Consider the following 14,971-nt stretch of genomic DNA (forward strand, 5'->3'; position numbering starts at 1 on the left):
AGATTATCTGGTGGAGTCTAGTAACAGAATGTGTTGACTTGCCATGAAAGTGGGAAACTACTCCTTATTGTATTTAAATCTCAGTACTCTAAATACTTCCTTTCTAGCAAAGATAATATTGTCAAATAGGGAAGTACAGGTGCCATTCAGGAACTCCTGCCTCTTACCATAATTGATATAAAACTAGCGATTTTCTATTTGAGTATCTGCCTGCAACTTTTGTTTTATTCTTTAAAAGTCAAAATACTTTCTTTGACATCAAAAATGATCTGTTGCTGTGGAGAGGCAGAAAGAAAAAAAAATCACCTGGAATGATTATTCTTCAGATACGTAACAGTGCAATAGTTGCTGGCAAATTCTGCCATGGAACAAACACCCAAATACTGCTTTTACTGCTGTAGGAGTTAAGCTCATCTATAGGAAAACATGAAAAATGAATAGATAGGAAAACCCGAATTACTTTCGCGAAGGTTTCTCTAAGTGTTTTTATGGGCAAACTGTCTATTATTTGCCTTCACTTCTTAGTAATAGAATAGAATTGCAGTTGTTTGGTCTTTTAATTTTGTAGCAAGCTTGTCATTATTAATGCTTCATTGGTGATTCAGAATTGCTCAGCTTTGGTGTAGGAAGGAAATTCTATCTTCTTCTTTCCCCAAAAGCGTTCCAGCCAACTTTCATGGAAGCCCGTTAGTTCCAAGAACTTTATTGATAACATAGTTATAAAGTTTGCCTTTGAATGCGAATGTATTGGCTTAACGTGAAATTTCATGATCAATATTGGTTAAAGACTGCTGCCTACACTCTGTTAGACCTCCTTTGTCTGCAGGCATCAGAGGTGGAGCTTAGCTGTGGGGCTTCTCTCTCTCAATTTCATTGCAGTAGCACTCAGCCTGCTTATCAGTTCAGTGTTTCATTTATGGATGCGTTGGATACATGTCTATTGAATGATGACAAATGAACAGAACTAGGGTCTGTTCTGTGCTCAGCTGATAAATCACTATTAGACCCTAAAATACTTCTCTTAAGGACAGATGTGGGCACTCAGAATACTCTGGCTTTTACTGTTTTTTTTTCCACTAAAGATTGCTTTCTCTGTGAATTATCCATGTTCGTGGCTTTTTTCCCCTTCCGTTCCTTGCTAGTGTCCAAGGACTTCGGTCGACTTTAATATTTTAAAACCCGGGTTCTGTTGTGTGACCTTCCTGAGACTCAGGCGTCCTCATGGGCTACATGGTGATCATACTAATGACAACCATAACTGTAATTATAATAATAATAATGAATGGGCACTTCATATCATTGCCATAAGGACTGAATGACAATTCATTAGCAGATATTTAGCAGCGGAGTTCTCAAATTTGACTGCTTGTGGAATCACCTGAGAGCTTTAAACAATGGTGATACCTGTTTCCTACCCCCAGAGATTCTGGTGTAAGTGTAGTGTGGATTTTTGAAAAGGAGATTTGTAGCAAAATTTGAGCACTGCTGCCTTAACTTATCACTGCTATTTAATAAGCACTGGTTAAACATTAGCCACTGTTATTGATGTTATCATTATTTTTGTATTTATTATTATTAAAAATTTCAATCAGATTTGCAGAAAGTCAGTTTTTATTTCACTTAATGTGGAAAACTATGTTGTGAAGAGAGATGGGGGAAGGGCTTGGCTGAAAGGGGCTTTGTGGGTTGACACTCAGGAAAGAAGGTGATATTACTATCAGTTTAAAAGGCATTCAGTTGCAAAAGAAAAGTCCAGCTCAAACTGGATAAATAAAAAATATTAAAAATTATTGGAATGCATTAAAAATTCCAGTGGAAGTGTGGGGTTCGGGTGAAGGCTCACACAGCTGCTCAGAAACTGTCACCAGGGAATAGGTACTTCTTTCTCTTGCCAGTCTGGCTTCCAGGGTGCTGGAAGCTATTCCTCTTCCATCCTCAGGATCCCCTTGGTGGCCATCATCTGCTCACCATCACTGGCAGCTCTAGGCTTCACCAAGTAGCAGCAGTTCAATAGGGGAATGAAAAGAGAGACCAGCTTCTCGAATATAACCACCTTGTAGAAAGAGGCTAATGGCCCTGGGGGCGGGGATGGGATGGGGCTGGGAGATAAATAGAGGAGATCATTGTATTGGCTAGAATAAAAGCAGCAGGACTGAGAGCCTAAGATTAAAAAGTGTCAAGATAATCAGTATGGAGTGAGAGAAGCGTGGAAACTCAGGATGGGTAGGCAACCTAACGTGAAGAGAGATTGATTGGAAGACATTCTGGGGACTTTATAGACCATAAAGGAAGGAAGAACATGTGTGGAGCAGATATTATTTATCAAAATACCCAGGCACCCTGCAAATATTTATCTGTGTATTCGTATTATTTTTGTTTTTCACAGTATCTCATTACATAAAAATTCATGATCTAGCTGAAGATGAACTGTTTTCTATGCCTGCTGTGATTGGAAATAACATTTAAAAGAAATGGAAAAGCTTCTATGTGTTGCCCCGTTAATGAATTTTAAATGTCGACTCCCAACACAGTATATGCAATTCCAGATTGGCTTTTCTGTATGCAGCCTTTGTTCTAGTTATCAGTTTCAAAATTTCTCACTGGAGAGAAATTGGAAGATTTTTATCCACATGTAAAAAAGTAAAAGGGAAAAAAATGTCTTATTCTTTGAAATCTAAAAGGTGTTTATACCTCCTTCTTTGCTCTCTCTCTGCCTCCCTCCCAGGCTTATTAAGCGGATATAGAGGCAAAGTGCTATGGGATATGCATCTTGCATATTCTAGCTACACATATTCTCTGGGTCTTCATTTCAAAATGAGCTTTACTTTTAAAAAGAGGGTTTATCACTGTGCTTTCTGATCTATTAGTGGTGGTTCCTCACCCAAGAAGATCAGTTTCATGGCTCATGTACAGCATTAATAAAATGAAATAGATCTGACTAGAATGAAAAATACCAGCATCTTGTGCAGAGCAAGTTGTTTTGTGAAACTTGTTTCGTGAATGTGAATGTATGTTCTGGATCCCAACATGAAGTGTATTTTTTTTACTAGGGACCACATCAGAAAGATTTCAAAAAATGCTGCTGAAAAGATGATTTCTTTATCCTCGTATTCCTAGGGCCAATTCCATCTGTAGGTGTACTGAAAAGTAGATGGTACCATCTACTGTACCATGTAGGTGTGGATTTGGATGCCAACAGCTCTGCCGGTAACGCGTTTCTTTCTGTGACGCCACTTTCTCTTCTATGAAATGGGGTGTGTGGGGGGCACAGGATTTTACATGTGTAAATTGGGTTAACCCTTGTTTCCAGCTTTTAAAATGAGAAGTTGGGGTGCCTGAGTGGCTCAGTCGGTTAAGCATCCGACTCTTGGTTTCGGCCCAGGTCGTGATCTCATGGTCCTGGGATCCTGCCCGTGTTGGGCTCTGTACTCAGTGGGGAGTCTGCTGGAGGTTCTCTCCCTCTGCCCTTCCCCGACTTATGCTGTCTCTCAAATAAATAAGTCTTTTTTAAAAATGAGAAGTTAATCAAGCCAAGGCACTCCATCTTACAGATTATAAAACTAATGTTGAGAGGTTTGCATAACCTAAAGCTTCTTACCTTCGTTGTAGAAAATCAGGTGAACTTAGTAAAAAAAATCAGGTCACATTTTAACCAAGGTAAGGTGCAATGCAAACAAAAATAAAAGAAAGGAAGAAAGATTTATGTGAAATTTTGCACGTGGCTTCTTGAAAGCAATTGTAGGATTGCTTTGGACTCCATAGAGACCCTATGATTACAGAGGCTGTCTCAGGTTTCCAACACGAAAACTGCTGCGGGCATTCACTCTCAATAATACTACTGAGTAGCAGTACCATTGAAAAATATTTCTATAGTCTTACTTTCAAATTTTGTGTCATTCAAAGAAAACTGCTTCACGTACTTAGTTGACAATTAACCAATTTATTCTATTGATAAAGGGCAGTTTATTTCAGATGTGTAATGTTAATTGGAATACAGGTTGTATATATCTAGATTACAATAATTCTATGTGTCATATAGTATCATTAGAATCGTGTAAGATAGATTACAGTAAAATGAAATTTTAAAAATTGATCAGCTTTTGTTTTCCTAATCCCTAAATTAAAATGATGGCTTTTAAAGTCATTTAGGCAGATTTGTAAAGCAATGTGCCCCATAGTGTCTAACCCTGCAAGCAGACTCCAGCATCTCACTGGGTTGGGGAAACAGGTAACAGGTAAGTCCCAGTGAGACACCCAAAGGAGGACAGAGACCACTGACCATGAGTGGTGGAGACCATTGACCATGAGTGGTGGAGTACTTGCTGCTTTCCAAAGTCATAATGGAGTAAGTTCTCTTGACAAGATGAGGTGATATGAACAGAGATGTTCATTAAGAAAAAGAGCAGCAGGGGCGCCTGGGTGGCGCAGTCGTTAAGCATCTGCCTTTGGCTCAGGGCGTGATCCTGGCATTCTGGGATCGAGCCCTACATCAGGCTCCTGCGCTATGAGCCTGCTTCTTCCTCTCCCACTCCCCCTGCTTGTGTTCCCTCTCTCACTGGCTGTCTCTCTCTGTCAAATAAATAAATAAAATCTTTAAAAAAGAAAAGAAAAGAAAAAGAGCAGCATTCCAGGCAGAGAGCAGAGCAAGAGCAAAGGCCCTGAAGTGGGAATATTCTTGGTATATTTGAGGAGTAGCGAGGAGGCCAGTTGGTTACAGTAAAGTGCAAGACAGAAAGGATGATAAAGTCCGAGAAGTAGCCGGGGTCCATATTATTTTGGCCTTGTAAACAATGCTAATGACTGTGGTTTTTTCTTCTGAGAGACCTAAGAAGGGATCTGAAAGTTCTGAGCAGAGTAGTGATAAGATCTGATTTTGCTTTTTGAAAACATCACTGGCCACTCACTGCATGAAGCGTAGACCATAGAATATAAAGGAAGAAAAAGAAAGGAAGAAGAACAGTCGCCAACCTAATGGCTATTGCAAATATCTGGGGCAGTGTCGATAATGATTTTGACTGAGAGGTGTAGAGCTAATGGGAAAAAAATGTCAGAATCTGATTTGGAAGGTGGCACCACAAGGTTTGCAAATGCACCGGATGTGAGGTATGAGAAAAGAATTCAAGAACAATACTTAGTGTTTTGACCTGGGAGAGTAAAAGAATTGAGTTGCCACGTCCTAAGTTGGGAAGGAAGAAGAACATTTAATCACAAAAACTTAGAGTTTGTTTTTTTGGATATTTAAAGTTTGAGGTGCCTATTAGACTTCTATCTGATGATGGCATATTTGGATATACTGGTGTTCAGGGGCAAGGTTGGCCATGGAATTGTAAGTGATTATTTAAATCTCAAAGCTAAGGGAGGTCTCTTAAGGAATGTAGGTATAGAGGGAAGAAAGGCTGATGCCTGATCCCTGGGACCTTCAGCATTTCAACTTTGAAAAGATGAAAAAAGAGCCAGGAAAGAGACTGAGAATGGTATATACCCAAGAGAATTGAAAGTAGGGGCTTCAAACAGATATTTGTACACCAGTGTTCAGAGTAGCATTATTCACAATAGCCAAAAGGTGGAGACAACTGAAATGTCCATCAATAGATGAACGGATATACAAAATATGGTACACACACACACACACACACACAGTGGATTATTATTCAACCTTAAAAAGGAATGAAATTCTGACACAGGCTCTAACATGGATAAACTTTGAAGACATTCTGCTAAATGAAATAAGCCAGACATGAAAGGACACATGATGTAGGATTCCACTTATATGAGGTAATTATAGTAGGCACATCCATAGCCAGAAAGTAGAATGGCAGTTTCCAAGGGCTGGGAGGAGGGGAGAATAGGAGAATGGGAAGTTATTATTTAATGGGTACAGAATTTCAGTTTGACAAAATTAAAAAGTCCTGGAGATGAATGGTGGTTGATGGTTGTGTAACACCACAATGAGTGTTACCTAATGTCAGTAACCGGTATACTTGAAAGTCATTGAGATGGTAAATTTGATGGCAAGCATATTTTACCACCATAATAAAAAGAAAAAGACAGAAGGAGCAACCAGTGAGGAGGGAGAAGAATCAGTAGAGAATATTTTCTGGACAACTAAAAAAGTATTTCAAGAAGGGAGGAGTAGTCATCTAGGTAAAATGGTGGCATTTCCTTCTAGCTTTTTTTTTTTTTCTCACCTTTGTACTCTTTTAATTTTATCGAAGATACCATTTTATATATGCTTTAATTTTTCCCCTATATTCACAGCATTTCCTGCTAATATCCAAAATAGGCTATTTATTTAAGGGTTGTCAAACCCCAAATAGCTCATCATAGGATCTGGATGCCAATATATAAATCTCATAATGAGCTGTTATTTGGATGTTCTGCAACAGTGGTTTCAATGAATCATCCATGAGGCCGGGAGTTGAAATGAGGGCTTTATTTATTGTCCCCCTTTGCTGATTATAAGCTATTTCCCTGACTTTGAACAAATTCCACCATTGTGAGAAGCCACAGTGATAAAAATGTGATGCAGATATTTGAAGTTGAGGGAAGAAGAAAACCCTTTATACAACAAAATAAAGGTCTCTCTTTTTCTCTCATCCGTTAAGGAGCTCTACCTTTGGCCCATGTTCTTGGTTCTGCCTATTTCTTAATTTACCTGACATGGTGCAAGAGTTTTTGTTTGTTGTCATCCTGTTTCCATAAAAGTATTTATTTACATCTTTAATAAATGGAGAAAAATAGAGCTTAAAATTTCACAGAATTATCTCTGTGTGTGTAATGGTTTTGACAGCTAGTCACATTTATCTCCAGATGTAAATTATATGGCATGGTTCCTTTCTTATGTTCATTAAATTCCATAGATGTCAGTGGTTTGGTTTCCTTGGAAACAAAAACCTTTATATAACTAGTCAGAGATTTGATAGCAGAAATATCGGGATGCTGAGGGGGGTAAGGGATAGTTCCCTCAGTAGGTATCTATTTGCATTTAAAACTCTTGTGTGTCTTCAGCCTGCCTCTCACCTTCATGGCCATTCAATAGTGACCAAGGGAAGAGTTTAAAAGCTACTATTAAAGTATAGAATATCTTCTCTAATGGTCAAAAGATTTTTACTTTTTTTCAAGCAATCACAGAGAAGCTAAATCTTTTCTGGGATGTTGGTGTAAATTCCCAAATTTGTGAAGAGTGTGTCTCTTATCAAGAATTGAATTGGAGGGGCGCCTGGGTGGCACAGCAGTTAAGCGTCTGCCTTCGGCTCAGGGCGTGATCCCGGCGTTATGGGATCGAGCCCCCACATCAGGCTCCTCTGCTATGAGCCTGCTTTCCTCTCCCACTCTCCCTGCTTGTGTTCCCTCTCTCTCTGGCTGTCTCTATCTCTGTCAAGTAAATAAATAAAATATTAAAAAAAAAAAAAAGAATTGAATTGGAGCATTTGAGCAGTGCCGACATAACTCAGTGTATATGTATATCCATCTGTGAAGTACAGCTAACTGAACATGTGTGGGGCTGAATAAAGATTCTATATTTCTTGTAATAGCAAGTGTCTGTCTTAGTAGCCTACTGCCAAAGAGTGCAAAAGGTCTCCGAAGGGTTGTGGAGAGGGGATGGGGGACCACAGTTCTGCCAAGAGGTAATAGCAGGCCAAGGGCATGGCAGCCATGAACATTCTCATTTGGCCCAGAGAGGACCCCTCGTTGAAGACAGGATTATTAACATGAGTTATCTAATCCTCAGGTCTTCTCAGAAGGCTGTGACTCATTCTACTGTTGCTCCTATTTGGTATAATTTCAATCTAAACCCAATTTGTTCTACATGTAACGTTATAGAGTTGCATTTTGAAAACGTTTCTCAGTTTTAATTCTTTCAAATGCGATGATACGCCATCTTGTGGATATATCTGATATTTATTTCATAAATTAATTCTGCATCTTGAACCGCCCTCTAAAGGGTTTTTAATCTTGGGTTCTAATGTAGAGATATGAGAAGTACTTGGGGAGCTTTTAAAATCTTGATGTGCAGGCCACACCCAGATCAATTAAATCAAAATGTCTGGTGTGGGATTCAAGCACCAGTGTTTTCTTTAGAGTTCCCCAGAGGTTCCTGTGTTCAGCAAAGTTTTGAGAACCGTTACTCTAAGGCAAAAGCACCAGTTTAAATGGATGGTTTCTTTTTTTTAAATAGAGATTTTGTGCAGTAAGGTATTGAGAATTTTCCTACAACATTTGCTTGTCAAAAAGATTGTTTTTTAGTATGGTTTCCCTTAAACTTGATTTGGTTTAGTTAACATAAAGTACATCATGGTGTTTGTAGTAATCTCCTCCCACTGCTGTAACAAAGTACCACAGACTAGGTGGCTTAAAATAACAGAAATTTATTTCCTCACAGTTCTGGAGGCTAGAATGGATCGAGGAACAGCATGGTTATTTTCTTCTGTGTCCGCCATCTTGGCTTCTGGATGGCTATCTTCCTTCCTTGTCCTCACATGGTCTTCTCTCTATACTAATCAATGTCCTAATTTCCTCTTGTTGTAAGGACACCAGTGGTATTGGATTAAGGCCCATCCTCACACCTTCATTTTAACTTAATTACCTCTTTAAAGACGTTAACCCCCCGAATACAGTCACATTCTGAAATACTGGAGACTAGGACTTCAACATATGAACTTTGTGGGGACACAATTCAGTCTATGATACTATTTCCTTATTACATTATAAAACCAAGTTTATGATTTCCTTCTTTACAGGGAGTGGTGCTGTAGGATTATTTCAAATGTGATCCAATATAAATAGATTTTTTTTCTCTATAATAATAGGATTGTCAAAGTGGATAAAATGGGTAGTGGGAATCATTTCAGAAATAGGCTTTATGACTTTTTTAAAGTGCCTTTATTTCAGAATATGTTGTTTTGTCTTATTACCTGGACATTTGTGCTCATTTTTTTTATACACCAGAGCACCCAACATTTGTCCTTGCACACTGTAAATGCTTAATGAAGTGTAGTCATTAAGTACACAAGCCCTGAGGTCAGATGGCCAAGACTTAAGGACAATAACTAGCTGTAACTTGGCAAGTTATTCTGCATTTCTGAGACTTAGGTTCCTCATCTGAATTCATGGAAATAATCTCCATGTTTAGCTTATCTGGTTGCTTCAAGGACTCAATGATAAAATGCATATAAAACACTTAATACAACTTTCACATCTGTTGTATATGTCACATACATTTTAGCGATCATCACAAATGAATTTTAGTAAGCAAATAAAATGTATCACTGAGGCTCATGTGATATATTGTAGTAGAAAAAGCAAGATGGGGCACCTGGGTGGCACAGCGGTTAGGCGTCTGCCTTCGGCTCAGGGTGTGATCCCAGCGTTATGGGATCGAGCCCCGCATTGGGCTCCTCCGCTATGAGCCTGCTTCTTCCTCTCGCACTCCCCCTGATTGTGTTCCCCACTGGCTGTCTCTCTCTCTGTCAAATAAATAAATAAAATCTTAAAAAAAAAAAAAAGAAAAAGCAAGATAGATTTACCTATTTACAGTGAAATTCCATGTTCTACTATGGGTAGCTTCAGAGTGAGAGACTTATACTTGTGATTCTGGTATTTAGACCTACCCATGAAAAGCTATTTTTTATATATTAACTGTACAAGAATGAAGCTGAAGCATATTTATCATAGCAGCCAAACACCTGACCACAGAGGGCCATCGGCAATCCACTGCACTAAGGCTTACTGTTCTTTTTTAAAAACTATCTGGATTTCCAAACAGTTAAAGAGATTTTCCGACCATCAAAATAACTTTAGAGCAATTTGCTTTCAGTTAAGAACATGTTGACATATTTCTCCACCTTATGAAGCCAAGGCAGCAAAATCTGAAACAGTATTTGAAAATGGAGGAACAAGTTTTGGGGTCAAAGAGACCCAAATTCAAATCCCAGTGCACATATTAACTGAGAGATTCTGGGAAGGTTTCTTCGTTTCTCTGTGCAATGATAATTCCGCTAGACAGGGTTGTCTCATGAGTTGGATAATGGTTTGTAACTAGACACAAATCTTAGTGTTGGACACTTCAGGAGGTCACTCATGGCTACTTAACTATCTGCTTTCGATTCACTTTTCAATTTCTTCTTCTTAGCACTCAGCAAGTCTGATAGGTAGTTAAGCATTTATATAACTTAAATTGTTTTCTTTTTGAAGATCAAGTTCTAAAGTAATTTGGCACACAATTTGACACTTGGTCCAACAGGGGAAAAACTGGAATGCAATTTGACACATGATGTAACAGGAGAAAACGTCTGGGAAAAGGAAGGTAATATTTATGGAGTTATTGACACAATTAAGAAACATACATATCTGCAATGGCTTTCCCAGCCATAAAGTGTGATATCATGATATTAATCTGTGAGGCAGCCCAGTAGAGTGGAAGGAACTTAAGAGTATGTATTAGTATCTTCTGAGAATTTTGCTTTTTCATCTTTGAATGGGAAAATTCTTACATTTATTCCATTTACCATAAAAATGTAAAATCCTACGCGGCAGACTTTGGGTGTAATACCTGACGCAAAGTAGGTATGTTCAGGGATGGAAGAATACTCTCACCACTGTTTTTTTTTTTTTCCTCCCCTCTTTCCTGAATGTGAACACAACACTCTTAGTGGTCTAAAACATGAAATTTCAAGTACCTTAGAAATAGTGTTGATCTTACGCAAAAAGTGGCAATTAAACATCAAAATAATGTAGTAAAATATTTACTACTTTACCCATCTTTTTTAATGACAGAAATGAAATTTTCTTAGACTGCTGAAATTAGTGTTCAAGGCGATGGACGGGGGCGCCTGGATGGCTCAGTCATTAAGCGTCTGCCTTCGGCTCAGGGCATGATCCTGGGGTCCTGGGATTGAACCCCGCATCAGGCTCCTCCGCTGGGAGTCTGCTGCTTCCTCTCCCACTCCCCCTGCTTGTGTTCCCTCTCTCGCTGGCTGTCTCTCTCTCTGTCAAATAAATAAAATCTTAAAAAAAAAAAAAAGTGATGGGCTAACCAAACTAAGCAGAATATTTGTTGGTATTTAGCTGTGAAACAGGATCATTGGTTCTCACAGGTCAGAATTTACCTTTCAGCTTCACTCACCAAGACATTTTCTCCATGACACTTGGTACTTCATCATCCAGATGTTTCTTGACATTTTAATTTGTATCCAGGAATTACTGATTTCAGGTTAGGACCAGTGATGCTGGAAGAATTTGCTGATCGCTTTTAACCACAAATGGGTGTAACCCTATGAGGAGTCACTTTATTTTCTCTCAGGGACAGGGAATAGTTTTAAAAAACAGTAACTCAGCATTTCTCCAAGTGAATTCCTTTGGATACTAACAGGTGTTATGAGATAAAAGTGTTGTCTGGTCCAATAAATTTGGAAGATGCTAGGTTTGGGGTGCCTGGGTGGCTCATCCATTAAGCATCTGCTTTCAACTCAGGTCGTGACCCCAGGGTCCTGGGATGGAGTGGAGCCCTCCCCCCCCCCCAGTCAGGCTCCCTGCCCAGTGGGAAGCCTGCTTCTCACTCTCACACTCCCTCTGCTGCTTGTGTTCCCTCTCTTGCTGTCTCTCTCTCTGTGTCAAATAAATAAATAAAATCTTAAAAAAAAAAAAAGGACGATGCTAGGTTTTTTTCTTTTTAATTACAGAACTTCTCAGAGACTGATATGTTGGACATGGATTAGGGCCATTTTCCATTCTTTTTTAGACAATGGGCCTCTTTGTCAAGCATCTCACAGGATTAATGCTCTGCTGAATTTCTTTGGTAAAGGCTTGTATAGTCGGTTCTCGTGAAGTCTGTCACACTCCATATTGGGACTGGAACACCAGCCTAAGAGTGATGCTTTTTCCCACAATACTGCAGATACTAATTAATGGGATTCAAAGACCAAATTCTTCGGTGATCTAAACCAGAAAGTTCTTTCTTTACGTAAAGATCCCTTGAAAATACACGGCTGAGTTTTATCTTGTGTTCCATCATGGATTGTTATTAATTTTAAACTGTATTAGTGTTGGTCTTACTTTGTCTTTTCTTCCTAATTTATACCTTGGCTTTGACAGAAAGCCGTCAGCATTGTCAATATAGCAATTTGTTTCCAGAGTTGCTAGAATGTAGTTTGGTATTTAGGCCACCTTAATGCATGGTGCACCACTTGGGTGGAATTCCAGGTCTACTGATAATTCTTTCAGGAGACCAGTTTCCTATGGCTTTACATGTTCGCGCTTGTGTAAAATTGATGTCACTTGGCTCTCTTGGAAGAATCTTAAGTTGAGATATAGCTTGAGTTGAGGTTAAATTAAAGGTGGCTAGAAGTTAGCTGGGGAGCAATAATTTTCCAAAGCCATATCTTCTTCCTGGTTCCCTGTAGAGAAGCATTCCCATGAGTGGACTTAATACCTTGGAAGTGAAGACTTTAACTCTGTCCCCTCACGCGGCAAGGACGGCAGTGGTTAAGAGGCTCTACCAATGTTATCTGTGTGGCCACAGTCAGTCAGCTCACTTCCTCATATCTTGATTTCCTCGTCCATAAAATGAAGTTCAGAATGCTATTTCTTAGGGTTTTTGTGAGGATGAAAGGCTGTCATATGCTTCATAGTCCTGGCTCTGCATGGTAGCTATTGTTATTTCTGAAACTAGAAGTCATGAATTCATACCTTTAATAGACTTGCAGTTGGGGTCATTATTTGACAAATTAGACATGTTGCTGCATCAGCCATAGTCGTAATTTTTTCTCTTATATTATGTAGGCTTTTCACTCTCTGGGTAAGTTTTCACTTTCAATGATATCTTGAACAGCATTTTTTAAAAAGAACTTTTTGCTTATCATTCATATTTCAAAAATACTAGGATGATGTTTAAATTTTACATTAAACATGTCCTTACTAGGATTTGTAATATCTGTTTAAAAATTACTTGCCAACCATAATTTTTCTTTTTACAAATGTTAATTAAGAATGAAATTATACTATCTTTACTTGAAGTTAAATAAGTCATTTGCTATCTGTATATGAATTACATTCACTTCCATTCTTATGGTACCTTAATGTGAATTTAATAAGAGTTAAACAAGAACTTTTTTGTGTTGGGACACATACAGATGTTCTGGGAAATTAACTATTGACTTGATTACTTTTGTCGTTGGTAACTCTCTACTGTTGAAAATAGAGGTTAGTGAGATTTATTTTATTTTGGGGGACTCTGAAAACATTAGCTCCATAATAATCATCTTCCATTCATGCAATTTTGTTTGAAGATTAAAAATTATTAAAAGGCATTATCCACATATTTTTACTTTTATATGTGAATACAATATGAAAATCTAAATAAAATTAATTTAAGATCTTATATTAGTTCTGTCCTACACATATAGCTAGGAATGTGGAGTAGCTGAATAATGCAAATAAAATTTTATGTTTACACAGTTTTAAAGTCAATGGTTCAAATAAATTAGTGCATAATATTGAAAAAGAATACATCTTAGAATGTCTAAAATAAAAATAGGTATTTCATATGAGGTAGTGGTTGATAAAACCTTTGGAAAGTATGTTGAATAAATTGCCTAAGTAACAGCAACTGTACTCGATGTTTAATTTTATGGCTAGCTGCTCAGAATTTCATGGTTCCAGTTGATAAATCATAAGTCAAATAATTTACTTGAAGGTTACTGTGGAGCATTTGAAATACTGTAGACGTGTGACTAGAGCCCTTATTTTTACCATTTTTTACAAAAAAAAGCAAAGTAAATTATTATTCTGGTGTGTAAATTACAAAAAAGTCATCATAGATCGATTCTCTGCTCTGTCAATATTTTCCTCCTGATATTTAACTGTGTTACATTGTTCAAATTCTTTAAGTAAATTCTTAGAAATGTTCCAAGTAACTAGAAATTCACCAAGCTTGTTTTCATAATGTCCTTAAATATTCTGCTTTTAATTTAGCAATATTCACACTCAATTCAAGATGAATTGAGAAACCATGAAGTTGCAGAAGAAAATTAATATATGTAGCTGAATCATGCCTTGCCTTTGTGAGCTGAGCAAGTTTCTCTGGCAACAAGATGTTCGACAATAAATCATGTATCTAAAACCATATAGTTGGAGAGGCAAGCAGGAAGTTCAGGAGTGTCATCTGACTGTGTTGATGGCATCTTTGCCACAATTAATAAGATGTGGTGTTGTTAATTCAAGGGCAGAAATTCAGACTGTGGTGAATCCAAGCCCATTCCAAATATTTCTTTCAATCCTGACAAAACATATTGCTTTAATAGCATTAGGTGGTATTAGTTGCATGTGGCAAAAATTTCACACACTATTAATTCTAGCACTACATTGGAACCCTAGAATTATGCATCTTTGGCTCCAAATAAATCTTTTTGGCTGTGTGACTGAGAAGAGGAAACCAATTATTCTGGGGGCCAGTCTTGAATTATTGCCTTAATAAAGCCTCGGCCACCAAAAATGAGAGCTTGCACAAAGAACAGTTTAAGAACAAGGTGGAGAGAATGATGGAAAGGTATTCTGTCATTAATGCTGGCAACATCTGAAACTACTACAAAAAATGTTTTTGAAAAAATTGGAGACTAAATATGTTCCCTTAGAGCTTGATTAATTCCAGATATATAAAAAAATCCTAGCCATGTGTTTATCTCTCAAAAGATCAGTGTTCATGTATGCATTTGCATACATGACATATTAAAGCCTATATATTTTAAGCATGGCCGTGATGTTAAATATTTTTCATATTTATCAGTTTATGACAGAGTAATAATCCATTGATTTGAACTTATATTAACAATTTACCCTCCATTCAGTATAGAATAGCGACACAATTCCTATTTTATGTTTGCTATTATAAGGAACCCTGAAGCAAATATCTGTCTTCATTTACCATTTTTCTTCTTTGTTGTTATTTCCTTAAATTATAGTCCTGGCAATGGGA

At 37.8% G+C, this 14,971-nt stretch overlaps 1 protein-coding gene across 1 annotated transcript in view; it reads left to right on the forward strand.

Annotated features, from left to right (window-relative positions):
- PLCB1 (phospholipase C beta 1) overlaps positions 1 to 14,971 on the forward strand; it is a 686,722-nt gene that overhangs the window by 218,930 nt on the left and 452,821 nt on the right.

This window comes from Ailuropoda melanoleuca, chromosome 13, assembly GCF_002007445.2.
Source record: "Ailuropoda melanoleuca isolate Jingjing chromosome 13, ASM200744v2, whole genome shotgun sequence".
NCBI lineage: Eukaryota > Metazoa > Chordata > Mammalia > Carnivora > Ursidae > Ailuropoda > Ailuropoda melanoleuca.